Below are 13,871 nucleotides of genomic sequence, written 5' to 3' on the forward strand. Positions count from 1 at the left end.
TTTTTCAAACTTCTATATAAGAACACTATAAAATACAAACTATTACCTATATAATTCTCTTTCTATCTTCTGATTAGAATGTTAAAACATCATTGATATGAGTCCAGTCCCAGTAGGCCCGCTGGTTAGAGCATCATTGGAATGCAGGCAGGGTGCTGGTTGATGCCCCATCATACACACACAAGAAGCTCCCAAGGAATGCCACACTAAGTGAACCAACTAACTGATTGCTCTTTCTTTCTCTGTCATATCAGTGAAAATGAAGTAACAAATAAAACAATCACATTTATTTAAAAAGGGTAGTGAGTTAATTGCACATATCTATTTCAAACAAAGAATAGTAAAAAATTATTACCTATGTATGAAAACTAAGAGTAGCTAAAAAGCTTGTGAATTTGAATATTGAAACTTTTATCAAGAAGTTCTTGTTTAAATTACCAGTTTTGAAAACAGTCACAACAATGCAAAGCACAACATGAAGAACACAATCACCAATATTCTAATAAATATGTGTGATGTCAGATGGGCCTGAGATCCATGGGAGTGGGTGGTCACCTCTCAAGGTATATACAGGTCCAAAACAATTTGAATCTAAACAGTAAAGAAAAAACAATTTTTTAAATAGTTGCTTTTCAAAATATGTTCTCTGAAAATATCACTGTCTCATTTTTTCTAGGGCCAATTTATTATAGTGTCCAAAATCATTTTCAGTGTTTAATATTAACAAAACCTGCATTCAAATTCTCAATGAAGAAATAGCACCAGACGCAAAAGAATTATAATACAGTCATTTAAAATACAAAGGTTCCCCTGACTGGTGTGGCTCAGTTGGTTGGACATTGTTCTATAAAGGGAAATGTCACTGGTTTGATTCCCAGTCAGGGCATGTACCTGTGTTGTTGCAGAATCAGTCTGGGAACCAATCGATGTTTCCCTTTCTTTCTTCCTCTCTTCCTCTCTCTCTAAAAATAAATAAGTTGAATCTTTAAAAAATAAATAACGTAAAATATAAAATTTTACACTTTTGTTTTATCCTCCCACGCTAGTGCAGTTGTAGATTTGTAGTTTTCTTTGAAGTCTTGTGCATCTCACAGCAACATGCAAGGTTCTCTTTCTCATAATCCGTTGCCCTTGATGGGTGCTGGTTGGCTTGTCGGACATGCGCTCCTGCATTTTCAACTTTGCCTTCTACGCCATCACACCTCTTTGCTCATGAATTACCATTCCCAGACCTTTAAAAAGTTCATTAATATACATAATATCAGCATAAGAGAAGACTCTCTCATGAATAAGGTGGAGGTAAATCTCTGCAATTCCCTCATCCTGAACCTGACCTTGAGGGTGAGTTTTCCAGAACACAAATTCCTTTTTTTGAGCTCTCCTCAGGAATTCCACCAGATGCTCTGGCACAGAGCAAAACATTCTTTCTCTTTCTCAGCTGCTCACCTTTGGAGAGTTGGTCAGTCATGTTGTGAATTCAGCCTCTAAGAATTAACCCCTATTTTCCTTTCATGCTGTTCACTGAGGGTGGCAGGAAGAAATACACACTGTTCCATGGACATATCTTTAGCCATTTATCCATTCTTTAGCCAGTTATCCAGAAAATTGTGGCTTCTGCTGCAGCTGCTATCTCAACTCAGGTGATTCTTATGGTGTTCCATGTTGATTCAGAGTCCTTTACATATGCACACAAGATGGTGTGATCTTCTGGATGTTGGATATGCTGGGTCAGCTGGGTGGGGTGACCAGCAAGTCCTGGATCTCAGGACATGGTTGATTGCTTATTCACTAATGTCATCAGTGTTGGTGGGCTGTGCAGTTTACTTAGCTGTCACCTCCTCCTCTAACTATGAGCCAACTTGATTTGTTTTTACAAATACAGATTAATATACCAGCTTTTTCTCAGTTTCTCATAAAATTTGTTTCCCCACAGAATTTTTTGAACATTTTTGAAATGTTTGCATGGATTGGACTGTCCCAGAGAAATAATACTAATTCTTGGGTGTGGACAATTGGCACAAATCTCTCTTCTGAACTGTAAGTTTCTTTAGAATGCATATACTATATTCCCTCATGCTTTGAAATCAGGAAATAATCTTAGAAATAAAAAGCAATGTGTGAACAAGTACATGAAGAAATATTAAAGTGATTTTGTGGAAAAGTTTTAAGAAATATTTAGATTTAGTATGTAAATATTACTGTAAATAAATAATTTATTAAAATGTTAAGTTATATATCACCAGATTAATGATTTATTATCTCTGCATTTCAGATTTTCAAAAACTTCCAAATTGGACAAGAATTGTGTATATGGGGATTTCTACAGCCACACGTTCTATTCTAAATCCTGTTTAGAAAACGAAAGATATGTTTGTAAGCACCAGGCACGTTAGCTTACACAAATTTGGTATAATGTTCCTCTCACCATCCTTAAGGAACACATTTCTAGTTTCTTCAAGAATTGTTTTTGCAAAACTGACTTTTAGTAAATTATTTGGAGATCAGATTTAGTTTCACCACAAACATAAGAGGAAGGTACTGAGGTTTCCCAAGTTCCCCGTGTCCCCTGCATGCAGAGCATCCCCATTATCAGCATCACTCAGCAGAGTGGGACATTTGTTACAGAGAGTAAGTCTGTACTGACACACTGTAGTCACTTAAAGTCCATACTGTATCTGATGTTTCATTCTTGGCATTGTAAAAAAAATGTTTTAAGGATTTTATTTATCCCTAGAACAGAAGGGAAGGAGAGAGGGAGAGAAATATCAATGTATGGTTGCCTCTCATGCATCCTCTGCTGGGAACTAGCCTGAAACACAGGCAGGTGCCCTGACTGGGAATCAAACTGAGATCCTTTGGATTGCAGGCCCATGCTCAATCCATGGAGCTACACGAGCCAGGGCTGATATTGTAAAATTGTTTTAAAATCTGTATTTATATTAATCTTTAAAAATATATATCCAGGTACACATTAAACATTTTTAAATCTTCTATTTTTATTAAAATATATTAAGTATAAGTTTTGAATTATAATATTAAGTACTGTTATTTCTAAGTCTAAAATGACATGAATAATTATAGACACATTTTCAGTATAATTTTCCCCCCGGCCTTTGAATGATGAAAATGAGGACTGAATGTATCAGAATAACAAGGTGTGTAAAGCAGTTGAGACAGGAAAGAAAAACCAGGGATGATTTAAGGAATTATTAACTATTTGTTGGGGATAGCCTCCAGAGAGGGGTAGAAAAAAGTACAAAATGTACCAAGGAAGATGACCAAAAGGGAGAGTCATATGAAACCCAGGGCTACCTCCTCAGGGATTGGTTTTAGACTTTCTAAAAAATTTTAATTGTTGTTCAAGTACAGTTGTCTCTATTCTCCCCCCCCCCACCACCATTCTCCCCAAATCCAGCCATCCCAGCTTCCCACTCTTGAACTTACTGCCCTTGACTTCGTCCATGTGCCCTTTATACATGTTCCTGAAAACCCTTTCTCCTTCCCCCCCTTATTATCCCCTCCCACACTCCCTTTGGCTACTATCAGCTTGTTTTATATTTCACTGTCTCTGGTTGTATTTTGATTGCTTGCTTGTTTTGTTCATTAGGTTCCACTTGAATAGGTGAGAACCTTTCAATAAGTGAGATCATATGGTATTTGTCTCTCACCACCTGGCTCATTTCACTTAGCATAAAGCTCTCCACTTCCTCCAAGCTGCTATAAAGGGTAGGAGCTCCTTCTTTCTTTCTGCTGGGTAGCATTCCATTGTGTAAATGTAAAATAGTTTTATGTAAATGATCCATTCATTTCCTGATGGGCACATAGATTGCTTCCAGCACTTGGCTATTGTAAATTGTGCTTCTATGAACATTGGGCTGCATATGTTCCTTTGAATTGATGTTTTTGGATTCTTAGTGTATAATCCCATCAGTGGAATTGTCAGGTCAAAAGGCAGTTTCATTTTTAATTTCTTTGAGGAAATCCCATACTATTTTCCACAATAGCTATACCAGTCTGCATTCCCACCAGAAATGTACTAGGGTTCCCTTTTCTCCACAGCTTCGCCAGCACTTGTTATTTGTTGATTTGTTTATGAGGGCCATTCTGAATGGTGTGATGTGGTATATCTCATTGTGGTTTTAATTCACATCTTTCTAAGGGCTAGTGACACTGAGCATCCTTTCATGTGTGTCTGGGCTCTCTGTATGTCCAACTTGGAGAATTGTCTGTTCAGGTCCTTTGCCAATTATTAAATTGGGTTGTTTTTCTTCCTGCAGTGTAGTCATGTGAGCTCTGTATATATTGTAGAGATCAGACCCTTGTCTGAGGTGTCACTGTTGAAATATATTTTCCCATATGGCTGGTTCCCTTTTCATTTTACTGATGTTTTTTTTATCCATGCAGAAGCTTTTTATTTTGATGAAGTCCTATTTGTTTATTCATTCTTTGATATCTCTTGGTCTAGGGGACATATCAGTGAAAATATTGTTGCACAGAATATCTGAGATTTTCCTGCCTTTGTTTTCCTCTAGGACTTATATGGTGTGGCAACTTATATTGCTGTGTTTAATTCACCTTGGGTTCATTTTTGTGTATGGTGTAAGTTACTGGTGAAGTTTCATTTTTTTGCATGTAGCTGTCCAGCTCTCCCAACACGACTTGTTGAAGAGGCTATTTTTATTCCATTTTATGCTTTTGCCCCCTTTCTTCAACACAATTCTTATTAAAATACAATGGGATACTTCACAGATATAGAACAAACATTTCAAAAATTTATATGGAATGATAAATGACTCCAAATAGCTGCAGCAATTTTGAGAAAGAAGAACAAAGTAAGACAGGTCACAATACCCAACATCAAACTATATTACAAGGCCACTGTAACCAAAATAGTCTGGTACTGGCATAAGAACAGACATATAGGTGAATGGAACAAAGTAGAGAAATGAGAAATAAACCCATGTCTTTATGTTCAGTTAATATTTCACTGTTTTCATTATGAAAGGTGTATTGGAAAGCATTTGTTCTTTTTCTGTTTCCTGGAAGATTTTGTATGAAAATACTATTTTTTTAATTTGTTCATCCTTTTTACTATTTTCTCCTTTTCTGAACTTATTATTATTAATATTATTGTTTAGTATTGTTTCACTATTACAGATGTCCCCATTCCCCCCCTCTTTGCCCACATCACCCAGTCCCATCCCCCTTCTTTCTGGCCATCATCACACTGTTGTCTAAGGTTATGCACATAGGTTCATTGGCTTATCTCTTCACAGTTTTTCATCCAGTCCCCTTCGCCACTCCTCTCCTCTGACAGATGTCAGTCTGCAACACGTATCAGTGCCTCTATTTTAATTTGTTCATTAATTTATTTTGTTCTTTGGATGCCATATATGAGTGAGAGCAATGGTATTTGTTATTTCCTGACTGCCATGTGGTAGTTGTCTTTTCTGATTTCCCTCACAATGGAAACCACAGAAATTAAAAGGGTTATAAAAGATTGCTATGAAATATTGTATGCCAACAACTGGACAATATGAAAAGGTGGAGATATTTTAGAAACATACACTTACCAAGACTAAATCAAGGAAATATAGACATTCACGTTGACCAATTACTAGTAAGGAGATTGCATCTGTAATAAAAAATTCCCAATAAAGATGAACCCAAGACCATATGGCTTCTCTGGAAAATTTTACCAAACATGTAAAAGAGAATTGACACCAATTCTTCACAAGCTCTTCCAAAAATGAAAGAGGAGTGAGCACACCCAAACTCTTTTCATGACACCAGCATCATCCTGAAACCAAAACCATTGAAGGGCACTGCTTGAATAGAAAACTACAAGATAATATCCCTGATAAATTTAAACGTAACAATTCTCAATAAAATGCTAACAAACCAAGTTTTGCAGCACATTAATAGATCATTCACCATGATCTGATGGGATTTACACCTGGGATGCCAGGATGACTTAACATAGACAAAGTAATTAATGTGATACATCAAATTAATAGGATGAAGGAAAATAATTATATGGTTATCACGATAAATGCAGAAAAGTATTTGACAAAATTCATCATGTACCAGGATAAAAACTCAAAATATTGGACATAGAAAGTACATATTGTAACAAAAGCAGTATTATTGTATACATCAATGACAGAATTTTTGACAGAATTAAAGATATCAATACCATTTACAATAGAATCAAGAACAGTAAAATACTAGGAATGCATTTAACTAAAGAGGTGAAAGATCTCTATGCAGAAAACTACAAGACATTTATGAAAGAAATTGAAAACATAAATAAATCAATGGTATTCCATGTTCATGTACTGGAAGAATTAATTGTGTTAAATTGCCAATACTACCAAAATCCATCTATAGATTCAATGCAATCCCCATCAAGATTTAAATGATATATTTCACAGAAGTAGAAAAAAAATCCCTCCTACATATATGACTTTGAATAGTCAAATACATCTGAGGAAAAAAAAAAACAAGCAGGATTATCACACTTCTTGGTTTTAAGCTATACTATAAAGCTATAGCCATAACATACTGTATGATCTCATATGTAAAATCAAAAACAACAAAAACAGATCAGAGAAAAAGAGATCAGACTTGTGGTTGCCAAAGGTGGGGATTTTGGGGAGAGAATGAATTAAAGGAAGGTGGTCAAAAAGTCAAAATTCAGCTCTAAAACAAATATGTACTAACGATGTAGGTACAACATGACTATCACTAACCCTGCTGTGAGATATGCTGTAGTTTCCCCAGTGTCTGCAGGGTTTACATTACAAGACTCCCAGGGGATGCCTGAAACCATGGAAAGTACTGAACCCTGTTGTATACTGTGCTTTTCATACATGTACACACCTATGATAAAGTTTAATTAATAAATTAGGCACATTAAGAGATTGACAGTAATAATAATAACACAGAACAATTATAACAATATAAAGTAAAAAGCTTCATGAATGTGGTCTCTCTCTCTCTCAAAATATCTTACTGTGTTGTACTGACCCTCCTTTTCCACGTAATGATGTGAGATGATAAAATGCCTACGTGATAACATGATTTAGGTTGAATAACATAGGGATTGGACATAGCATTAGGGTGCTGGTGACCTTCTGTGAATACCACAGATAGAGGGATATTAATTTTTGATGATGATAGGTCATCAAGTCATGACAATATCGATGCTTGGGTGTTGGGAGCAGACCATGTCAGTGGTTAGAGTTGGAGACTTAAATGGGTTTTTGATGAATACTTCTGGTACGACACTATAATTGGAAGTTGCTATGTCTTTCTTTTCATTTAATGAATGTGTTGCTGCAAAGATTGTAATCCTTAGGTGATCATATGGGTAACTTTAATGCTGCATCCCACACAATGATTTTTAATTCCAGGAGGTCCATGAAATAAAGGAGAGTTGAAAACAAGCACTGTGATACCACAACAGCCTTGCTCAGAGATTTTGAACAGAAATGCTGTAAGAATCTTTAAAACATGTAATACTGTTTAGTCAGGGACACCAACCTCTTTTCCCTTAGATTGTCAAATTAAAAAATGACAACAACCAACACAACAATCTCCATCCTGTGTGAAAGCACCTCCTTCAACCATAAATATACAGGTCATTAATAGAGTTGAATGTTATTGATCACATCACATAAGAAGCTTGTATCTGACTGGTTAATTCCCCGTACAGAAATCCAGAAAGTATCCAGGCATGTAATATGAAAAATAGAGACACTTATTGAAGAAGATACAGGATATGAGAAATCTTATACAAAGGACAATGGTGTCTCAGTCCCCTTCCAAGTATGTACCTAGGGACCTCACACAGTTCTCCCAGGATCTCTTCCACTGTTCAAAATACTCTGCAATATCTCTTCTTTCATTTGTCATCAACTGTGCCATTGTATTTTCCTGAATCTAATAGATGGTGTGAAATCTCTTCCTTTTTAAAGGTGATTGTAGTTTTTGATAATCTAGGGTTTCACTGGGGTTGGCAAGGTTGGAGGATACAGGTCCTGTGGCAGTGTGTGTGAGCAACCCTGGCCAAGGGTGGAGGCAAGGGGCAGGTGACCAAGGCACTTGGCGGTGGTGGGCATCCCTGGAGTGGCCACCTTCCAGCTTTTCAGCTATTATAAGACTGCTGTAGGACTTCTGGCCAAGATGGAGGAGTAGGTAGATACACTGTGCCTCCTTGCAGACCCAAAGTAAGGACAGCAACAATTTAGAAACAAGATAACAACCAGAACCAACAGGAAATGTAACTGTATGGAAATTGGGCAAACAAGGAGTTAAAATAAACATATTCATCCAGACCTGTAGGAGGGGTGAAGTTGGGCAGCAGTGCGGAGGAGGGTTGTGGCACAAAAAGTGGTGGCACCAGGCATGTAAGGCATTCTGGGCATAGAAGACCCCAGCAGGCAGATCCTGGGTGAGCAGGTGGTGGCTGGCAGACCCCGCACACTGGGTGACAAGGGGAGACCCAGTGAGACAGTGATTTTGCATGAAGGCACTGTGCACAAAGCAGCTGGCTGGCCAGTCAGTCCCAGGGTCCCAGTGCCAAGAAATAGAGCCTTGGGGCACTGATTGAAAGCACCTGTGGGAGTTGAGGCACAGGGAGAGACTCCCAGGCTCCCAAGAGAGTTTGTTGGAGAGACCCACGGGGTCCTAGAATGTGCACAAGCCCACCCACACAGGAATTAGCACCAGAAAGGCACAGTTTGCTTGGGGTAAGTTGGCAGAAGGGACTGAAATCCCACAGAGAGTGGAGCAAGTGCCATTGTCCCATCTCAGACCCTGCCCCCACATATAGCATCACAACCCAGCAACTGGGTTGTCCCAACCTGGTGAACACTTAAGGCTCCACCCCTCACTACATAACAGGTGCTTCAAGACAGAAAAGAAAAACAACGGCCAAAATGAAAGAACAGATCAAAGCCCCAGAAAAAGTACAAAATGATGAAGAGATAGCCAATCTATCAGATACACAGTTCAAAGCACTGGTGATCAGGATGATCACAGAATTGGTTGAATTTGGTCACAAATTAGGTGAAAAAATGAAAGCTATGCTAACTGAAAGAAAGGAAAATGCACATGGAACCAATAGTGATGGGAAGAAAACTGGGACTCAAATCATTGGAGTGGATCAGAAGGAAGAAAGAAACAACCAAACAAAAAGGAATAAAGCAACAAGAATTCAAAAAAATGAGGAGAGGCTTAGGAACCTCTAGGACATTGTTAAACATTCCAACATCTGAATTATAGAGGTACCAGAAGGGGAAGGGGAAGAGCAATAAGAGGAAAAGTTATTTGAACAAATAATAAAAGAGAACTTCCCCAATCTGGCAAAGAAAATAGACTTCCAGGAAGTCCAAGAAGTTCAGAGAGTCCCAAAGAAGTTGGATCCAAGGAGGAATACACCCAGGCACATCATAATTACATTAGCCAAGATTAAAATAAAGAGAATCCTAGAAGCAGCAAGAGATAAGGAGGCAGTAACCTACAAAAGAGTTCCCATCAGACTGTCAGATGATTTCTCAAAAGAGACCTTGCAGGCAAGAAGGGGCTGGAAAGAAGGATTCCAAATCATGAAAGGCAAGGACCTACATTCAAGATTGCTCTATCCAGCAAAGCTTTCATTTAGAATGGAATGGCAGACAAAGTGCTTCTCAGATAAGGTCAAGTTAAAGGAGTTCACCATCACCATACCCTTAGTTTATGAAATGTTAAAGGGACTTATCTAAGAAAAAGAAGATAAAAAACATGTATAGTAAAATGACAGCAAACACACAATTATTAACAATAACACCTAAACAAAAACAAACTAAGCAAACAACTAGAATAGGAACAGAACCACAGAAATGGAGATCATATGGATGGTTAGCACCAGGGGAGTGGGAGGAGGAGAGATGGGGAAAAGTTACAGAGAATAAGTAGCCTAGATAGTAGGTAGAAAATAGACAGGGGGAGGGAAAGAATAGTATTGGAAATGTAGAAGCTAAAGAACTCATGACACATGGACATGAACTAATGTGGAGAAATGTGGGTGGGAGAAGGTGTGCAGAGTGGTGGGGAATGAAGAGGGGAGGGAATGGCACAACTGTAATAGCATAATCAATAAAAAAAAGAAAAGAAAATTCAGAAGTTGTGGGGTGCCAAATCTGGGCTTTAGGGGTGCTGAGTCACTTGGGTGATTTGTTCCACTGAAGAAGTCTGCACGAGATGTGATGCAAGAGCAGGTACATTGTTATGATGAAGCCGCCAATCACCAGAAGCTCGTAGCTGCTGCCCTTTGGCCTCAAGGGGTGTACTTGTGATGGACAACTCCTTCCCAATCAAAAAACACAGGTAATGTGGTCTTGATCTTGCTGCAACTTTGCTGTGCCTTCTTCAGGTGTGGAGACCCAGGTGACTTCCATAGTGACAACTGGGCCTTCATTTCTGTATCATAACCACAGACCCACAGTTCATCTCCAGTTTTGACCATCTTGACAAAATCTGGTTCATGGGTATCAGTTTGAATGAAGTCATTAGCATCTGCAGCACAATGTTCCTTCTGCTCTGGTAGCAGAGGCCCCTGAAGGGATTTTCCTGTGCCAAGATCCTGTATCAAAATCTAAGACACAGTAGTCTTTGGAATCCCCAGATCAGCTGCTAGTTCTTGCATTGTCAGTTGCCCATCTTTGTTGATTGCAGACCTTACACGCTCAACATTCTCAGGTATTCTGCTTCTTGTAGACCTTCCAAAACAGATTTGCGTTCTTTTCATAGATTCTCGACCAACTCTGAAGCATTTCTGTCACACTTTATTGTTTGTACTGCACTCATTGCATCATCCTTGAAAACCTGAATTATCTGAGTAGTTTCCATGGAGGAATATTTAAGCTTATCACAAAATTTGGTTTGGATTCGTTGCTCTACACTTTGCTCTACAGTCATTTTGAATGTGACAGCCACACAGTACACAGGTTCAATCAGTGGCATCTACTGCCCCTGTCAAATAGAACAGTGCAGTTGTCATTGTTCACGTATGTGCATTCCAGTCCACTATTCTTGGCTGCCATATTACATCAATGTCACACAAACCATTTTCCTTATATTAACAATGGCTGGGTATTTTTCAGACAGACCTTGTCATATACACGTATGGGCACCTGATATTTTAAAAAGTCACATTGAAGCAAAAAAGGTAGGCAAAACTATTATTATTTTTTCATAAGTCAATCAAAACTATACCTACTTTTAACTAGTTAATTGTGCCATCAGAGGTGAAAGGTCAAAAATCACTGGTTTGATGACACAGACAGTTGCTTTGTGATTAGTAGTTGGGTAACACAAACACTGTGAGTACCCTGAATATTCTTTATTCCATTTAATTCTTACTGTATGAGAAGGTGGATGTTAGCTGAATTTATTGTGATAATCATTTTGCAATATATGCAAATCAAACATTATGCAGTAAGTTTTCTTTGATACTCATGTCATTTAACTTGTCTTTTAGAAGTATACTTTTTCTGTCCTTCCCATTTTTTTAATATGGAAAAAACATTAAATTATCTTTGTTTTTACCATACATAGTTAGATTTGCACTTTTGTCATTTAAAACAAATATTCCTATTGAATTACAAACAATTAGTAGTGATTTGAAATTAAATCAACAAAAATATAATTAGTAGTTACATAATAATTTAATCTCTGCCATGGTGATCTAGTTCAATATTGTTTAATGTTTTATATTTCACAGAGATATTATCTTTACCAAGGGAAATCAAAATAACAGTTAATAACAATGAAATGAATGAAGGAATTTTAAGAACTAAGGCAAGAAATTGAAAAGAAAAGTATGGGATTAGTGATTGAGACAGTTACCATAAAGGTAAAAATGTAACCATTTTTCAGAATATCAGCAACATGCATCATTAAATATCTATTGTTTATGGAATTATGATTTTAAAATGGTTTCCATTCTAATAGAAATGCCATAATGAGAATATAAGGAAGAAAAACATGTAAAGCTGAATTTAAATAACTCTGTGTAGGAGTACAATTTAAACATACAAATAGTCTTAACAAGGCCTAAGATTTCAGAGTCTGTGATGAAGATGGAAGTAAGCTCACAGCATAAGCGGTCCAGTCTTTGTCCCCTAATACCTTTCAGAGTAAGAAAACAATTTCCAGATACATTTGCCAAAGGACATACTGAATGACACACTATCAGCCCAAAGTCTCCTAGACTCTGGATGGGTGTGATGAGATACACAGCCTTCAAAATAGCCCCAGTGTAAGAATTTCCTGTTCAAACTTTAAGTGACACATTAATGAGAAATCTACATTTTCCACTCATGCCTCACTCTGAGCCTTCACATGTCAGTCTGTGAAGACCACAGAGATTGTTTGTTTACAAGAGTTAGCTGGTCTCTCACTAAAGGATGCAGGACTTTCTGGCTTCCAGAGGTATGTGTGTGTCTCTCCTCTCCTGTCTCTGTCTTAGCCCATCTCATGTAGGGGAGATTACAAATGCTAGATGTGATACAAGAGATGCATGATTAATATACAATCAAGTCAAAGAGGACATTTGTATTTTATTTAAATAATTTACAGTAAAATTCAAGAAGAAAATATAAAATATGGTGGAGGATATCTTGAGCTACTCAAATTCTTGCCTGTGGAGAATTACTCAAGTTATATACACAAGAATAACTGAGTGTGTCAATAAAAACAATTTAAAGTAAAAATTCTATGAGAATTATGAAAAGGAATGGCTATTCTTTGATTTTATAAGGAATACAGATACAATTATATATTATTTAATATTTAACCCAGACTTTAAAACGAGTTTTTTTTTTAATAAATTATGTAAGTTATGGAGGTGAAACATAACATTTTATGCCCTTGATTAGATTAAATAAATGTAGTTGGCTTTCATTAAAAATCAGGATGAAGTACTCTCACAAAATTCTAATTGAAGTGTCATTGTAAACAATCAAAAGACTTTCTAAATTTGAGCCACCATTGCTAGAGAGGGTACCACACTGATAGACACTTTGCCTAATGAATTAAGCACAGCATTCAAGTGGTATGAATCAGAAATAACATTAAAAGCGTGTTCAAATTACATTAGGGTAAGTAAAATATTATTCAGAGCTTAAAAATGGTGAAATATTAAATGTTTTACAGGTATTATATCTACATGTTTTTATTCCTACTTTATACTAGTAAACTAAGTTGCAAGACACTAAGTCATTTTGTAAAGGTCATACATTGCAAACTTCAAAGCCAGAATTAATTTTAGAACTCACTGGCCACACAGCCTGTTGATTGAATTATTAAATTACAGTATCTGATTCACTACTATGGCTCACATAAATGAAGATGCCCTGATTTTAACATGCATGGGAACTGTCTTCAAGTTTGAAACCACAGTGTTCTATTATATATGATCTACACATATTTATTTCTCATTTTATGCTTTTATATCTTTGCCCTTAACTCAGCTGCCAATTTCTTGTGTAACATAAGTATTTTGAAAATGTCACTGTTGTTTTCTTGTCAAAAATGTTTAGGTGTTGAATAAGTGTAGTGTGACAGAGATTTTTTAAACATGTGAAACATTTTTATTTGTAATGATTTATCATTCAAAATCAAAGATCATTTGATAACAGCCCATCTACTTTAATGAATAAACATATGTCACTATTAGTGCCCCATCTTGAGGGCACTCAGTTTTTAATCATTATTCAATTTCAAATTTTCATTAATATTGTGAGTCTCTTTTTTTCTAATATAGCATTTTATTTTTCATACTAGCAGTCTGATGGTGTTAAAATATTTCTGTGAAATCTGACTTT

General features: G+C 36.8%; 1 protein-coding gene across 1 annotated transcript in view; it reads left to right on the forward strand.

Annotated features, from left to right (window-relative positions):
• Positions 1-13,871, forward strand: part of LOC114513858 (NKG2-A/NKG2-B type II integral membrane protein-like) — a 260,653-nt gene that overhangs the window by 198,880 nt on the left and 47,902 nt on the right.

Source organism: Phyllostomus discolor, chromosome 2 (assembly GCF_004126475.2).
Source record: "Phyllostomus discolor isolate MPI-MPIP mPhyDis1 chromosome 2, mPhyDis1.pri.v3, whole genome shotgun sequence".
Classification (NCBI taxonomy): domain Eukaryota; kingdom Metazoa; phylum Chordata; class Mammalia; order Chiroptera; family Phyllostomidae; genus Phyllostomus; species Phyllostomus discolor.